The 19,033-nt window shown below is 35.8% G+C and overlaps 1 long non-coding RNA gene across 1 annotated transcript; it reads right to left on the bottom strand.

The window, feature by feature from the left end:
• Positions 1 to 331: 331 nt before the first annotated feature.
• Positions 332 to 5,107, bottom strand: LOC112675188 (uncharacterized). The gene is made up of 3 exons (XR_003145803.2): positions 5,016 to 5,107; positions 1,636 to 1,762; positions 332 to 424 (listed from the first exon to the last, which is right to left on the bottom strand). It is a non-coding gene; the product is annotated as an uncharacterized LOC112675188 (long non-coding RNA).
• Between the last annotated feature and the right edge of the window lie 13,926 nt (positions 5,108 to 19,033).

Genomic DNA, 19,033 nt, shown 5'->3' with positions numbered 1-19,033 from the left:
AAAACATGGTGTTTTTAGAAAATTAGAATTGTAGAGGCAGACTTGCACTATTAAATATTAAACATAAAAAATACAATAATTAAAACAATGTGGTAATAACTTAAATTTTATAAAGATAAAGGCCACAGAATATGCCAGGAAAAAAACCCTAAATATGTCTATGTGTCTTTATCTACCTGGTAGAGAAGCGGAAAAACAAAGAAAGAGATTATAGCATCGTAGTACAACTATTTCCAGATTTTCCCACCATCAATACTTGAGAAAAGCCTTTAATTTGAATCATTACTGTTCAACCAGTGATGGAATAGAAATAAGAAAATACAGAAGCAAATTATAGTATATAATATGATTTTATTTGAAATCCTGAGAAATACAAAGTCTGAGCCTTGGGCATTCACATATGTGAAGAAATCTGCAAAGGAATCTGAGGGGGAAAGAAAACCAGATTTTATATCAGAATTAGTGCAAATATACAACAATGTTAATTGTATAAATAATCTGTAATATATTCAGTTGAGATCATTGTAAACAATTGACAAAAATCAGATTTAGGAAATAATGATAAGTAAAAATAATTTCTGTAATTTAAATAATGAAGTAGATGATACATTAAGTATGCTTTTCATTTTTATTAATCTCTATGTTTGCATATAAATGTATTTTTGTATTATATATGTTAAATTGTAAGATGAAGATAATAGATTAATATATGATGTTTATGTTATGCTTTTCTATATTTTCAGAATTGCCTACAATAAATACCTATTATTCTTATGATATAATAAATACAACAAAAAGCATAATTCAAAAATAAAACAAAACATTAAATTAATTCACTAAAAATACATTTTCAGAAAAAGCTTTCTAGAACTATCTAGACCAGAGTAAGTTATCAGAAGCCTAGAATAATGAATATTTTGATGTCAACCCTTAGCTAGCACGTAAATGAAAATCATGGACATTGTGTTATGGATGTTTTACAGTGAAATTCAGTTCGAATTATCTTTGTAATTAGATAAGTCATCAGAAAGAGAGGAGGTTTCTTTCTTAGGACCTAACTTATTATAAATGTAATATGAGCAACTGATCCTTCAAGAGAAGTGTACAAGTTTTTGAGAACTTTTTTTATTAAAGTAAAATTTTAGGAATCCTATGAAGTTTGCAGCTTAATTAATTTTTGCAATATAATAATAAATATGTAACCATGATCCAATTTTCCAATATTTCAAAAATAAAACTGTGCCACCACCAGCAGAGACTTCTATTTTCTATATTTTCAGAATTGCCTACAATAAATATCTATTATTCTTATGATATAATAAATACAACAAAAAGCATAATTCAAAAATAAAACAAAACATTAAATTGTCTCAAATGGAAATGCCCCTGAAATAACCATGCATGTTTATGTTTGTGTTTATGGATAAACAAAGTTCATATACATACACATGTATGCATATTAGCATATATATGTCATATATGAATATATACACATTTATAGCTTGTTACTTATGATTCTAAATAAGAGGTTATTTTTCTTCTCATTACCATAAAATGCACATTTTAAGGTGCAAAATATTTACTATGGATGAATAAATTTAATTACTAAAAGGGTAGAATAAACACTACCCTTACCTTTTATAGATTTTGAGTATTTGACTATTTTAATCTTTACAACCAACGTGTTCAATTGATGGGGCTGATATATTGAACAGGCCAACGAGATGATTCTTCCATATTAGAAGTCCTATGACATCTACGACTGTGCAAGGGAAAGACAAGGGTTTAATTTATTCACCAGACTCTGATTCCACTGCTTCCAATCTTATTGATTATAAAATGAAATGCTAAGTCAGACACTTCATACTAATAATGAGCGCACTTGAGGAATTCAATCAAATTAGTAGGTTCAGGGAAGTGAGTACAAGCACACATGGTGCACTATAGTTTTCAAAGGTGTTAATGAGTGACAGACTTGCTATCTTTATAGCGTTTGACTTTGAAGAATAGTAGATACAGACAAGTCAAGGCATTAATTATTCTGGCAATGGAACAAAAGTTAATATTAGGATTTGGGTCTTAATTATTGAACTTAAGTAACCTGTATTGTCTTTTCATGCTAAGAAAGTGTAAATAAAATTACACTAAAAAAATATAAGCCTCAAAATTGGAGAATTAGTTAAGTGATTGTAACATTATTGTAATATTGCCGTTACGTAAAAAATAAAGCTTAAAGGAAAACAAGCATACCCAAAAAACATTCATTCAATACTATTAAAAAACATATAAAACTTGACGATATTTTTTCTTAGAAAAAAGAGCTCTGAATTATCACTAGCCTTACCAAATAATCTTAGAAACTATCCATAGCTTTTTTTAAAACTATTTTTAAATTTCTTCAAAATTTATTTTTGGGAATGCATTTATTCACCAAGTAGCAAGACAATGGCTTATGTAGTCGTTGCAATGATGAAGTCAGGTCAATGTAAAAGGATTTTTGAAATTGTAATTATTTGAATTTTGGATCATAACAATGGATTTCTTACAATTACATACAAATAATACTCTACAAAATGATACAGATATAACAAGGTCAAGATAAAAGTCAGTATTTTTATACATCAGCAGTTAATTGCTTTTGACTGCAATTTAATCTTATTTCAGTCTTATTGCACTTTGATTAAAATGCATATTTCATATCCATCTTGAATTATATCTTGGACTTAAACATCTACCTGAGTCTTTCTTTTCTATTTAATAGGCCACATGTTAATTAAACACATGTCTATCGATGAGAACACACCTCATTTTGAAAGGTGACTTTCTTGACAACATCAGAAAATAAAAGATTCTCATACATGAATATTCAAATCTTACTTGATCATCTTTCTCAATAACTTACTTATCCTGACAATGCCTCCTTTTTTTTTTTGTAAAATGGAACAATAATAATGATATAGTTGAATGAAATAAAGTAATTCTAGATTGAAGAGAACTGTGATTCTTCTGTGTAAAATTATTTCAGGAAAATATACAATAAACTAACATCATGAATAATTCACCACTGATTCCAAAAAAATGTTCCATGTAGGCCTTACTAGTGAGTTCTCTTAATCTAAATAAATGTTATTCATTTTCCATTATTCTTTATTCCATTAACAATTATATCTCAGTCTCCTGAATTCATTACCAGAACATATGTTGTTGAAAAATATTTTATTGATGTATAACTGACATACAGGACTGTGTAAGTTAAACACATAGAGCATAATGATTCAATTTACATACATTATGAAATAATTACAATAAGCTTACTTAACATTCATCATCTCATAGATCTAAAAAAAAAAGAGAGAAAAAGACTATTCTTTTCCTTATGACGGGAATTCTTAGGATTTCCTCTCTAACTTTCAAATGTGCCATGCAGTTGGGATAACCGTAGTCATCACGTTGTATATTATATCTCTAGTACATTTTATCTTATAAATTAGTGTATTATTATCTAAGTATGTCTTTACTTTGGTTATTAATTGATATACTTGGCAGCCCCCACATTAGGGGCATAAATATTCATGATTGTTAGGTCCTCTTGTTGGATACACCCTTTAAGTATGATATAGTGTCCCTCTTCATCTCTTACTACAGTCTTTGGGATAAACTTATTTTATCTGATATGGGGATTGCTACCCCAGCTTTCTTTTGAGGACCATTTGAATGGTAAATGGTTCTCCTAACTTTCATTTTTTTTTAATTCTTTTTTTTTAAATTTTATTTATTTATGATAGGCACAGTGAGAGAGAGAGAGAGAGGCAGAGACACAGGCAGAGGGAGAAGCAGGCTCCATGCACCGGGAGCCCGATGTGGGATTCGATCCCAGGTCTCCAGGATCACGCACTGGGCCAAAGGCAGGCGCTAAACCGCTGCGCCACCCAGGGATCCCCTAACTATCATTTTCAAGCTGGAGATGTCCTTAGGTCTAAAATGAATCTCTTAAAAATAATAAAATAAAATAAAATAAATAAATAAAATAAAATGAGTCTCTTGGAGGTAGCAAATAGATGGGTCTTGCTTTTTTATCCAGTCCGATACCCTGCATCTTTTGATGCGAATATTTAGCCCATTCACATTCGGAGTAACTATTGAAAAATAGGAATTTAGTGTCATTGTAATACCTATTCAGTCCCTGTTTTTGTGGATTATTTCTTTGGGCTTCCTCTTTCTTTTACAGTATCCCCCTTAATATTTCTTGCAGAGCTGGTTTGGTGGTCACATATTCTTTCAGTGTCTGCCTATCTTGGAACCTCTTTATCTCTCCTTCTATTCTGAATGAGAGCCTTGCTGGATAGAGTATTCTTGGCTGCATGTTCTTCTTATTTAGTGCCCTGAATATATCCTGCCAGCCCTTTCTGGCCTGCCAGTTCCCTGTGGAGAGGTCTGCTGTTAATCTGATATTTCTCCCCATATAAATTAAGAATCTCTTGTCTTTCACTACTTTAAGGATTTTCTCTTTATCTTTGGAATTTGCAAGTTTCACTATTAAATGTTGAGGTGTTGAATGGTTTTTATTGATTTGGGGGTGTCCTCTATATCTCCTGGATCTGAATGCCTGTTTCCCTCCCCAAATTAGGGAAGTTCTCAGCCATGATTTGCTCAAATATACTTTGTGGCCCTCTCTCCCTCCTGGCATCTTTTGGAACCCCAATTATATGTAGATTCTTCTTTCTCAGGCTATCATTTATTTTCCTAGCCTTTCCTCATGGTCTCTTGTTTTTCTCTTTTTTTTCCTCAGCTTCTTTCCTTACCATCAACTTGTCTTTTATGTCACTCACTCTTTCTTCCATCTCATTAACCCTAGCAATTAGGGCATCCAGTTTGGATTGCATCTCATTTAATTTATTTCAATTTTGGCCTGATTAAATCTAAATTCTACAGTCATGAAGTCTCTTGAATCTTTTATGCTTTTTTCCAGAGCCACCAGTAGCTTTATAATTGTGCTTCTGAATTGGCTTTCTGACCTTGAATTGGAATCCATATTCTGTAACTCTGTGGAATAGAGTACTGTTTCTGATTCTTTCTTTTGTGGTGAATTCCTTCTTCTAGTCATTTTGTTCAGAGTAGCTGTATGAGTGGGCTGAGTCAACAATATCAACTATGACCTAAGAAAATTCCACCCTAGATGATTCTGACAAGGTCAGAGACCAGAAAATGAAAAAGATCAGAACAAATGAAACAAAAGGACCACTAAAGTAGAAAACACATTTTAAAACAAAATAGTAAAAAATAAAAGGCAAAAAAACTCCAAGGAAGAAGAAAAAAAACAAGGAAAAATAGTAAAGAGGAAAAAGAAAAAAGGGGGGACCTGGGAGATGGTGGTAGTGAAGAAGTGGGAGTGGAGAGAGAATGTAATCTATCTGAGGGGTCCAGGAGGGTGATCCTCTTGGTTCTGAGTGAATTAAGTTCTGTATGTTAGAGGATGCTCAGTCCCAAATTTATATGAACCAGCAAAACTGGGATCCCTGGATGGCTCAGCAGTTTAGTGCCTGCCTTGGGCCTAGGGCATGGTCCTGGAGTCTCGGGATCAAGTCCCACATCAGGCCCCGTGCATGGAGCCTGCTTCTCTCTCTGCCTGTGTCTCTGCCTCTCTCTCTCTCTCTGTCTCTCATAAATATAAATAAATAAATAAATAAATAAATAAATAAATAATAATAATAATTTTAAAAAAAGAGCAATACTTGTAGAGAGTCGCACCATTGACCACCAAAATGTAAATGAGATAAAAGAAGGGAGCAGAATGGGAAGGAAGAGAGAATATAATGTCACTGAATGAACCAGCATGGTGTTCCACTTGGTTCTGGGTGCATGCTGGTCATGTTTTAGAAGTCATTTACTTCTGCCATTATAGAACAAAATGAGGCAAAGAACAGAAAACACGAAACAACAAAAAACATATTTTGTATATCTCCCAAAATTGATTATGTTGAAGGGAATTCAGAAGCAGAAAATATATCTAAGACCTGTAATTGTAGAAATATGAAAGTCGAAAAGGAAGAAACTTAATAATGAAGAGGTGGGAAAATATTGCAGCTAAGGTGGGAAAAGAGAAAAAATATTGGAAATTTTTGGTCTGATATAAAAACGTGTTGTACTGGAAAGAGGGAAAATGGGCGGAGGGACCTTTTAGTTCTATATACTATATTCCCTCGATATTCCCTTGTTGCTGGAGCTTTCCAGCGCTGCTCAGTCCACAGCTTGCTCTCCCCCTGTCCTTCCAGCTGGTCTCTGGGGGAGGGGCTGCTGTGCTGAGTCTCAGGTGTGTGCACCTGGGGGAGCTGCCCTGCCCCCGGCAGGTGTCAGGTTCAGTGGAAGTCGTTGACCCCCGAGGCCCCTGTCCCCTAGCGGCTCCCCTCTCCCAGGCAGGAGGTGACACCAGGAGGGGCAACCCCACTGGCCGCGGCCAGCTCCCCAGCCCTGGAGTCAGCTCCCGCAGTAACCACCCCAGCTCCCAGTCTGCACTGGCCTGGATGCTCCCGTGTTGGGGGCGGGGGGCGGGGGCCGCTGGTCTGCACAGCTCGGGGGGCACCACGGGGCAGGTGTGCTCTGGCAGTCCTGGGCCCTCCCCACCTCCACCTGTGGGGGCGGAGCACAGGATCTGGGTCTGTGTCTGCCCATCACCCTCGGATCCGGGGTCTGCACTGTTGGAATCGGGCTCCTAGGGTGCACAGACCCCTCCCCCGGAGACCCCTCCCCCGGAGACCCCTCCCCTGAGACCCCCTCCCCGGAAGACCAGAGACCCCTCCCCTCAGCCAGAGACCCCTCCCCCGAGCCCCCCCCCCACTCTCCCGAGGCCCCGGGTGGCTCCAGCCCTGCCCCGACCTCCCTCCCCCACGGTGTGCGGCCTCTCCCCTGCGCCCCTCCTCTATTGGTGACCCCAGGCGCCTGGGGCTCCACCGCGCTCCTGCGCTTCTGCCCGACTCCCTGCTGAGCACTTTTCCATCAGGAAAACTGGGGATTTTTAAGGTTCCCGCTTCTCCAGGCTGGGCTCTCCTGCCCTGGGGGCTCCCACCGCCCCCCTACGCCCGGCTCCTCACGGGCCCTCCCCCACTGGATTCTCTTATGCATTCCCGCCTTCCTGCCTGGTCGGAAGCGATCACCTTCGTAGGTGTTCACAGGTTTGGAAAGTTACCCAGGTGAGCTGGGGCGCAGGTGGGTTGAGGACCCTGCTCCCCCGCCAACCTGCCCCCCATCCCCTCCACCCATCCACCTCTCCATCCCCCACACCCCCACACCCCTCCACCCCCTACCTCCCCACCCCCTCCACCTCTCCACCCTTCCACCCCCCACACCTCCTCCACCCCTCCACCTCCCACACCCCCTCTACCCCCCACACCTCTCCACCCCCTCCACCTCCTCCACCCCCTCCACCTCTCCACTCCTCCACCCCCACACCTCCCACACCCTCTCCACCCCCTACACCTCTCCACTCCCTCCACCCCTCCACCTCCCACACCCCCTCTACCCCTCCACCCCTCCTCCACCCCCTCCACCCCCACACCCCCCTGCACCCTCTCCACCTCCTCCACCCCCTCCACCTCTCCACCACCCACACCCCCTCCACCCCCTCCACCCCCTGCAAAGATCAATCCCTACATGAGGTTAAACAATCCTGAAGTCTTTCTAATTCAGCTAAGAGAGGACTAGCTGACTCCAGCCTGTTACACGTGAATGCAAATAAACACTGAGAGTGTCATGCATCTCCTGGGCCTTTAACTTCTTCCGAATGGTATATTCCGATCACTCTTGACTGTTCAAAATATTTAACCTAGAAAGAGATCTAAAAATAAAAATTTTTGAACAAAGTGATTTTATAGTCTTTGTGCTTTTAACCCAAATTCAGAACTACTGGAATGTAATTCTATCAAACATTGTACTTCTACATAGTTAACATGAGGCCGACTACAGTTCTCTTTTTTCAGTTGTTTTAGTTTGGTAAGCAAAAGGGCTTTTGCGTAGTTTTGCATTAGGTACAATTTGGAGCCCGTCAGACAAGTGTAATTATTTTTAACGTGCTTTCTTTTACGAGGTGGATTAGCAAACGTTCATAAATCTTCCTAGTCATCCTAGGAAACCAAAAGGTGGTTTAGTTATAAAAGATGTCAAAAGAGTTTATTATTTTGAATCCAGAGGTTGAATTTGGGCAATACACAATGAAAAGTTTTTAAAGGAGACAAGATACACACTTAAGTCATAAATAAAAGAAATTAAGGAAGTTCATATTTTCATGTTGCACAGTAATAAACAATTCTTTGCAAACTATACCTTTAAAAAGTATGGATTCAAGAATATGCCAGAATAGAAAGTTAATATTTGGATGATAAAAGGCAAATTCTACTATATATGCAAAAAGCAACTAGTTATTTTAGAAAAAATGGACACTAAAATTCTTATTTCCTTTTCTCTTTTTTTAAGAATATTATTCAAGTAACAATGTGCAGAAAAGGACTTAAAAGCTACCTTTTCTAATATTAGTCGCAGAGACCTAGAAACTGAAGTACATACTCACATATATAACATTGATATGTAAATTTATACAAATATACAAACACATGACCAATTTATAGCTTCCAACATTTTAAATATCTAACAACTGCATCTATCAACATATTTAACGACTATGTAAGATGAGGCAATATTATTTAGTAATGTATTTACTGTTTTAATAAATTATGATTTTACCTCAATAAGGAGATAATTTTCTTGTATACATATTTATAACTCTCTGTAACAAATGTATCCTGTGGTTTTAACACTTGTGTAGTTTCAAATATTCATATTAATTAAAATCTTTAACCCAAAGCAATTTACTTTGTTTTATCCAAACACAAGAGAAAACTAGACAGGAAAACCAAACATTTTGTTTTTCATGAGCAAACATTTCATATTACTTAATTTTAAGGTGGCAAAATAAACATAATTATTAATAATATTCAAAAGCATTTATATAAAGTTTTATAGCCTTCCTACTAAATAAGAATAAATTACAGCTGGGTTCAGCAATTCCTGGTTTGTTTCTTATTCTTATTTAGAAAGTGAAAAGCTATCCTAAGATTATATTTTAATGAACTTAATTGAAAATCTGTCAACACAAAGACCTGTATACACAATTTTACTAACACTTTATTTTTTTATTATTTGTATTATTATGAGATTTTACAAGCTTAAACTCTTTCAAAATATCTTTTATTATAATTCCCTACAACTGAACATAAATTTATATGGTTTTTAAAACATTAAACATAAGAAAATAATTACAGCATATTTGGCTCATAAAAATCAATATGGTTTGGAAAGTGTTCATAAGTAATTTAACCCTATTCTTATAGTCAAATATGGTGATTACATTATTTTTGTATAGCAAAACCAAGGAAGAAAAATAGAATTGTCTTTGAATCAATACTGTAAGTTACTTTAATTTGCCATGTTGAATAATATCTCAAATATTACATGAAATATTATTTTAATATAATTTATAAGCTTCTAAATTAATGACCAGATTTTAAGGGCTCTGAATCAGGCCAAAATCTGAGAGCCTTGTTTTTCTTATTTTGAATTCTAGTAACCAAGGCCGTAATTAAAAAAAAAAAAAAAAAGGTTCTTTTTCTTCTTTGAGTTAAAGCTTTTAGAGGGAAGAAATTTAAAGAGGAATAAATATATATAAAGTATTATCAATTTAACATTTTCTCCTTTATTGAGAATGTGACAACTACATTTTCATTAACCCTTTTATTTTTTTAATTTTTTTCTTTTTATCATTACTTATTGTAAAACAAATACACTTTAGTATAAAGTGTGCTTTGTGTTAGATGATTTTGTCTAGCTGGAGGCCGATTTAAGTGTTCTGAGCATGTTTAAGGTAGGCTAAGCTAAGCTATGATGTTTGGTAGGTTCATTTTATTAAATGCATTTTCAACTTAAGATATTTTCGCTAACCCTCTTATTTACAGTACTTACAAGTATCCATGTCAAAAAATGAGGGTTTCTTTTGTTTGTTTGTTTCTTTTCCTTAAAGTTTCATTAACTTCTAAATCACTCTCGTGGCCTTGCCAACTAGCAATTTTCAAGCAAACTTCTTGTATTTGCTAGCTCCACTAAATGAATGGACAGATTGGTAGAGGTAAGAGAAAACTGAAGTACCAAGGACAAGTCTGAAACTATCAAAATCAACTTTTCTCTTTCTGTCCTGGAATTTGGGACATTTTTAACAGTGACACACAGATCCAAATGTGATTCAGATTTTAGGTCCACTTTAAGGCAATATCTCCTTTAAATAGAGATTGCATTCTTAAGAAATATTAGTTTTATATTTTGCTAGAGCAAACAAAATAAGACCAATTCTGATAGTCTCAATGAAATAACAAGAATACAGGTGAATTCCCTCATAGTTTTGGGAAAGGTGGTTTTCCTTTTGAACTAGTAGAGATGCAAGGGGTCTCAGATGTATGCACTACTTATTACCATACATAACAGAAAGTGTTTGAGAGAAATCTTAACTCAAACTCTAGTTTTGCTAAAGTCCACCAGTCAGAGAATGCCAAAACATATATTTATTAGCTTGCCATAGAAAATAAGAATTTACTAGTGAAAGGATGGAGTGTCTCAATAAGAGAGAGTTATGAGGTGATCACTATATAATTATGACTTAGCATACTTTAAGTTTTAGTAGAATTCCAAAAAAGAAGGAAACCATGGCTGGATTGGGATCTGTTGGGAATCTCATCAGTTATGAGATGGCATGTATTAGTAATTTTAATCAAGAAGTAACAATAACATTGAAAGGGTAAGGCTGTCAGAAATGAGTCAGACATGTTAGCTGGAAAAGGAGTATGTTTATTGATGATGTTAGTGTCTTTGGTTCTGTGTTCAGACATGATTAAAGAGTCATCTTGTTTTGTTCTACCATGGTCAAAATGGGTCTTATTGTTAATATTTTCTAGAAGCAATTTATGATTAAGAGAAAGCATCATGGCATAGGGAGTAGTACCACTGTCCTGCCGTTGGCTGTCAGGAATGCTATTCTCATTGTTCTTTGTTTGCTTTGTCTTTTTATTCTGTTGTTGTCAAGCTATGGAATATGTTTTCAAGATAATATAAATGATTAATATGTTGATTTAAATTATAACTAAGTGTCTTAGTGAAGAAAAATAAGATGCGAGTTTAAGATGGATAAGATTTGAATTGAAAGTATCAGTACAAACTCACAATGTATTTTAATTATTTTTAAAAAGTATATATTTCATTGTTCAATCCATTGAATAGGAGTAGAAACAAGGATCAAGCCAGCATTAATAAATGAATTTAGTGACCAGATTGTGGTCTCTATGTACCAGTTTCCAATTAAAGAAATAAAAAGTCTTTTTTTTTTTTTTTGGTAGATTTACCCATTCATTTGAGAAAGAGAGAGAGCGTGAGCAAAGGGAGAGGCAGAGGGAGAGGGAAAGCAGTTGACTCCCCACTGAGCAGGGAGCCCAGCGCAGAGGTAGACCCCAGGACCCTGAGACCATGACGTGAACCAAAACCAAGAGTTGGACACCCAACCAACTGGGCCACCCAGGCACCCCAAGAAACCAAAAGTCTTACAAGAAACAACTGACTCTTGGCATGGGGCAGAAAACATGATAAATATTGAATTTCTTGTCATATCACATAACAAAGGAGTTATCAGATACAATTGAGGGGTTTCAAGAAGAAACATTATTTTCCATCTTGATGTCTGGCCAAAGAAAGGCCATATTGAGCATCAGATTTTAGTTCCTTGAAATATAACTCTCTCTCAGAATTTAAATCAGCTCAACTGGTTTTATTATTTTCACCTGAAATTTCCACTTAGAAAGAGAAACTCTATTTAATATTCAGCCAGATAGTCAATATGTTCTCTATCCTCCCATCTTGGTTTGCTTATTCTAAGAATAGACTGAGGAATTTTATTGCTGGAGAGCTGCGTTTCACTGGGGCAGTTATTGAGGAACTTTTTAAAGCCTTGCCTTTTAACCCAAAATATTCATTTTTTCATGGTCTTTAGGAAAAATACAAGAAAAGAGTAGAGTTAAAACAAAAACATGTCAAAGTTTCCAGGGGCTCTGGAACTCTGGGGCCTAAACCTGTCAATATAAGCTCTTCCATTATGAGTTAACACCAGGCTGAACCATGAATTTGGTGATTTCACTGCTGATCTTAGACTGTCCTAATGTAAAATAGTATGGCCAACTCCTCTAAGCAACTCATATGGTGCACACAGATTTATGATCACTAGGTACAAAAGCATTTTCAAGACACTCAAAATCTTTACCTAAGCAAACCCTACATGCCCACAACTGGAAGACTTAGCCCTGTGATAAAATCATCCCAGAGTTCACTTAGAGTCTCATTGGAGACTATTATTTTTCACAATAACACAGCTCCAGAATACCAGTCCTTGGATTAATGCTCCCTAAATTAAAATATTTGTTCTTCTTTATAGATCAGTGGCCTTTCATATCTTCATGAAAAATTCATAAGCTTCTCAACTTTCCAGAAGCCTATGGAATTTGGGAGGAAAAAAACTAACTCCAAATGCCTTCATCAAGCAGATGTTGATGTGATGTACACAAATTTTAGCCAAGATAATGGAACCAGATTATATTTCTGATAATTTTTTTTTCTTATTTTCCTCCTCGGTTTATTACCAATCTTACCTGGTATTATGTAGTGGCCACTCCTCAACAATCTCCGAAATGTTGTTATTTGGGGTTTTTTGTTGTTTTGTTTGTATTAATGCCTGCACCTACCATTATCTCTTTACCTTGAATCTCTTCAGGTGTTCTTTAACCATTTAAGGAAAGGCAAGATTCATGGGGCATTTTTCTATAGCCACTGAATTTGAAACATTACTTAATCTGTCATCCCCATTTGATGATCTCTGACAGAATTTAGTTCTGACAATCTTTTTAGAAGATGGATTTTCTCCCACAGACTCTCTATAAAATTTGTGTTTCCCTCACATTATTAATCCAACATTTCCTTATTGTAAAATTTTGATTAAAAGTCAAATAAAATATTTCTGCTAAAATGATTAAAGCAGAACCAGACTCGTCTAAGGTGAGGACCCACAATGGGTCATCTGTTCTGTCATTCACTGTATTCAACTCCAGGATTTTGACCAAAACTATTTAATCCATTCAGGAAATCTACCTGGCTTAAGCAAACTATATTTAACTCATTCTTCTTATGGTAAATGGCTAATACTACCTGTGACCATTAACTCACTAATGCACTACTACTTTGGTAGATAATATTTCTGTATCAAGTAATTAAAATTCATTTGATAGATACTTTTGTAAAAAAAAAACTTAGAAAAGTCAATAAGATAGATGATAGATACATAGATAGATAGACCAATCATCTCTAAATCAGATGAAATATCCATGACTAGATGAAAAGACATCATTCTAGAACTGCTCCAGAAGAATTGTGGGACGTGTGTTCATTTTCATAACTTGGGTTTTAGGTCCTGGGTTTACAGCCTATTATGAATAGTAATAATAATTTTGTTGAGATAATTGCCTGTAATGGGATATACATTTTTAAAGATTTTATTTATTCAGGAGAGGCACACAGAGACACAGAGACAGAGACATAGGCAGAGAGAGAAGCAGGCTTCCTGCAGTGAGCCCAATGTGGGAGTCTATTCTAGGACCCTAGGATCATGACGTGAACCAAAGGCAGATACTCAACCACTGAGCCATTCAGGTGCCCTGGGATATACATTTTTTTTAAGTCTCAAATGCTATGTTCTGTTGGACATTTTTATATCCCCTTTGGAAAAGTGTCTATTGATATACTTTCCCCACATTTTAATCAGGTCATTTGATTTCATTGCTATTGATTTGAGTTCTTTGTATATTTCGAATATTAGCCTCTTAGCAGATGTATGGTTCACAAATTTTATTATGTTCCATAAGTTGTCTCTTTATCCAAATGTTCTTGAAAAGAAAGTACATAAGTCTAAAAACTATCTAGGCTTCGTCTTATAAGACTCACAGAAATGAAAGCCATCCATGGAACATTGTCTCCCAACACTTTAGAACAGACATTCCACATCGAACTATTTAACAGACAATCATGCAACAAAAGAAACAAGAAACTACAGACAACATTGTCTTAAAATCCCTGGGCCACAGAATATGAAGAACATTGTAGAGCCAAACCCTACAGAAAACTCTTCCGCCCTCACTTGATGAAAGCAAGAATGAGAGGGGGGAGTTTTCTCTAGGAGCCAACAGAGGGCAGCTAGGCCATGATTTCTCACCCTGAAAAGGAATAATTTCTGGAGAGCATTAACAGTAATCAGAGTTCCCTACTTGATCATGTAAGTTTAACAAAAGGAAATAAGATTTCTCAGGAATCACATCTGAACAAAGTCCAAATACAATCACATTAATAACCTAGTATTTCCCTCCTCTACCTCGTATAAGTTACTGCTGACTTATTAGCAATGATAACCCTACCCAGGTGACATTCTTCCAGTCTTTTAATCAAATGCATTAAGAAAACTAATCACAGAATTGTCTTATCTAGACAGACAACATCTAATTGTTTTCTTGGATGTCCTCCAAAAGCTTTAAGAAAATCCCAAATCATATAATAAACATCACCCAATTCTCTCTTGCTGAGATATTCCAAGGTTCCTCTAGTGTGTTCCTTCTTCTGCAGCAATTTGCTAAGGTTAACTTTGCATTCAGGTGCATTGTTGGTAAAGTTTGCCTAGTGGGCTTCCAAATGCCAGCACTATCACCAACATTAGAGTAACTAAGCTGGGCCAAAATTTGCATTTTAGAACTTTGCACGTCTTAACATTTTTTCCTCTCAGTCATAGATCTCCTTGTGGATACCATGTTATTTTCCAGGGTTGCTTAAGTCATCTGAAATTGTTCCTTTCTGTATGATTATGCCGTGAATTTAACACTCAGCTGGCTTCTTTGGTTTTACTTTGCTTTTAATTTGTAGGCATTGCTTTTATTTTTAAAAAGAAACAGAAACTCTGCCCATCTTTTTGCTTTGGGGCAGGTTAACATTCAGAATAGAATAGTAAGAGTAGTATTAGTGACTCAAAAAGTAAATGCGTATGGTGTTTTACTAACTATTTCTAAATTTTATTCCATGGAAGTTGTATAGTTTCAATAGGAATTTTACTGTTTTATGCAGGAATGACACCACTGCGCCCATTAATACTGCAAGAGAGTACACCTCCTCATGCCCTCACCCACAGGGTTCCACGTAGGTTTTGGACCATTGACAATACTACAGGTATGAATTGGTACTTAATGGAGTTTTAATTCACCCTTCTTTTATTACATGGGTGGATGACATTTTTATAGGTATAAGTTCCATTTTCATTCATTTTCCTATAAAGGGTCTGCCTATAGATCTTCTTAATTTTCTGTTTGATTTCATCATTTTCCTCTATATTTGAGACTTTCTTTATATGCAGGGACATTAACCTTTTTTCTGCTATATAAGTAACTTGTGTTAATAATATTTTGGTATCACATATCTTTTGTAAAGTTATGTTTTACTCTGACATTTTTAAGCTTGAAGTATTCTGATTATTTTATTGAAGTGTTTTATTGAGTATTTCACTTCTCCACAACAAAAATGTTTGCATAAATTATTATATATTTCTATAAGTCATTGTTATTTTTTTACTCTATTAGTTCTTTTTTAATGTGAAGTGCAATTAACATACAGTGTTATATTAGTTTCAGGTGTGCAATATAATGACTCAACAATACGTTACTCAGTTCTCATCACAGTAAATATACTTTTTGTTTGTTTGTTTGTTTCCAGATAAGACCTTAGTGATTCATCACTTACATACAACACTCAGCAATCATCATAAGTGCTCTCCTTAGTACTCATCATCCACCTAGCCCATCCCTCACCCACCTCTCTCCATCAAAGCTCAGTTCTCTACAGATAAGAGTCTCTTGTGGTTTATTTCTCTCTCTTTATTACCCCTTCCCCTACATTCATCTGTTTTGTTTCTTAAATTCCACATATGAGTGAAATCATATGGCCTTTGTCTTTCTCCAACTGACTTGTTTTGCTTAGCATAATACTCTCTAGCTCCATCTATGTCATTACAAATGGCAAGATTCCATTCATTTTGAAGGTCGTGTAATATTCCAGTGTGCATGTGTGTGTATGTGTGTATCACATCTTTATCCATTCATCAGTCAGTGGACATTTGGGCTCTTTCCATAATTTGGCTATTTTTGATAATTCTGCTATAAGCATCAGGTGCATGTGCTCCTTTGAATCTATATTTTGTATCTTGTGGGTATATACCTACTAGGGCAATTGTTGGATCATAGGATAGTTCTATTTTTAACTTTCTGAGGAAACTCCATGCTGTTTTCCACAGTGGCCACACCACTTTGCATTCCTACCACAATGAGATGCCACCTCACACCTGTCAGAATGGCTAAAATTAACAATGCAGGAGACAACAGATGATGACCAGGATATAAGTAATAAGAAAATAGTAAAGCATTGCTTTTTAGAAATGAAACTTATTTAAAAAAATGCAACTTATATTGCGATGGTCAAGGGAATAATTAACTGTGAAAAACAACAAAAAAAGACCTCCACAGCATAATAGTTTTATCACTTTGTTTCACATTAACATCTCTAGGAAAGTTATCATAATAGGATTTAAGATGCCTGTATATTCTAAACAGTGGGCAAAGGAGGAATATGAACTGATGGTGACAAAGGAAAACTCTGATATCTTGCTCATAGGTATGTCCTAAAGCAAATGACCTTCAGAAACAACAAATGGAAGTTGGAGATTTCCTCGGAATTATTTATGTACTCAACCTTCTGGAATGTGTCCATGAATTGCCAGATGACACACACTTCCTTCTGCAGATTGCTAATTTGGTTGGTCAACTGACAAGAGATGAGTTCTTTAGAAGAATCTGAAAAGTTAAATGTCCCCGAGCATGAATAACAAATGGCAGGACACTTGAAAAAGATGGATGATAAAAATGAGATGGTCTAACATATAAATAACATGAGTTTAAAATAAGATATTAGAAGGAATAGATCCAGGAGTACCATTTAATCAAGTTAATGATACAAAAAAAGAATGAGAGAAAGAGGAAGAGATTACTCATCTAGGCAAAGCAGGATGGAGCTGTAAACCAAAGAGGAAGAGAAAGCCTTAAAAGCAACTGGACCTGGAGGAAGTTGCCTACATAGAAATTTCAATTAACCTAAAAGCTGAATTTTCAAGGGCAAGAAGGGAAGTGAAGGAATTTGTTATATCTTTAATGTGTTGAAAGAAAACACATTTCAACCTACAATATTATAAGCAGTGAAATTATCTTTCAAGAAAAGAACAGAACAAGGACAGAACAAATGCAGAATAAAGATATTGTCTGACAATCCAAAACTGAGTTTGTTTCTTAACATTTCAAATAACCAATGAAAATTAAGCAATACCAGGGTGGCACAGTGGTTGAGTGTCTGCCTTTGGCTCAGGGCATGATCCCAGGATCTGGGATCAAGTCCCACATCAGGCTCCCTACAGGGAGCCTGCTTCTCCCTCTGCCTGTGTCTCTGCCTTCTGTGTGTGTGTGTCTCTCATGAATAAATAAATAAAATATTTTTTAAAATTTTAACAGGGACAATTACTTACAAAATAGGGTGAAATAGTTTAAAGAAAAATGAATCTCAAAATAGAACAAATTGGAATAGAAGAAAAAACAGCACAGATAAGATATTAGAAAGAAGTCAGTTGGCATCTCAGTGGCTCAGTCAGTTAAGTGTCCAGATCTTGATTTTGGGTCAGGTCATGATCTCAGAGCCTTGAGATCAAGCCCCTCATCAGGCTCCACACTCAGCAGAGGCTGCATGAGATTCTCTCACTCTCTCTCTCTCTCTCTGTCCTTTTCCTGCTCACTCTTGTTCTCTCTCTCTCTCAAATAAATAAATAAATAAATAAATAAATAAATAAATAAATCTTTTCTAAAAAGTCAAAATGTTGAGTTTAAGAGATATGCCTGAAACATAACATCAAAAATTATAAATTATAAATAATGTTAGCCTAGATATGTATGAATTAATTCAATACTGATACATAATTATTAATAAACAAAATAGAAATTAAAGCAAAAGTATTAACATCATATGTAACACAACCATAAAATTAAAAATCTCAAAAATAGGAACATATATGAATGTAATATTATTGATATCCTAAAGAAAATGATCCTGTAATAAACACATATCTAGAAAGAGAGCATTCATTTGAAATTATAACACACTCTTCTAGTTCACAGATTACAATAAAATTATAATCAAAATAAAAGGAGTTAGTATTTAACAATAAGAGATTACCAACCAATTAAAATTTGTAGAAGGCTTTACTAGAATGTCCAATTGCTTGTTTTTTTTTTTTTACAAAGTTCTTTTTTTAAAGATTTTATTTATTTATTCATGAGAGAGGCAGAGACATAGGCAGAGGGAGAAGCAGGCTCTATGCAGGAAGCCCACTCAATCCCAGAACCCCAGGATCACGTCCTGAGCCAAAGGCTGAGCCACCCAGGCATCCCTTTTACAAAGTTTTAATTGAAATTCTAGTTAGTTAACATAAAGTGTAATATCAGTTTCAGCTGTACGATATAGTGATTCACACTTCCATATTCACACTTCCTGGTACTCATCACAACAAATGCTCTCCTTAATCCCCATTACCTATTCCGCCCATCTCGCCTCCCCGCATCCCTCCCACCATCAGTTTGTTCTCTGTAGTTAAGAGTCTGTTCCTCAGTTGGCTTCTCTCTTTTTTCTCCCATTGCTCGTTTGCTTTGTTTCTTAAATCCCATATATGAGTGAAATTATATGGTATTTGTCTTTCTGTGACTGAGTTATTGAACTTAAACACAATACTCTTTAGCTCATCCATATTGTTGCAAATAGCAAGATTTCATTCTTT

This window comes from Canis lupus, chromosome 16 (genome assembly GCF_003254725.2).
Source record: "Canis lupus dingo isolate Sandy chromosome 16, ASM325472v2, whole genome shotgun sequence".
NCBI lineage: Eukaryota > Metazoa > Chordata > Mammalia > Carnivora > Canidae > Canis > Canis lupus.
This window is presented reverse-complemented; position numbering and strand designations above follow the sequence as displayed.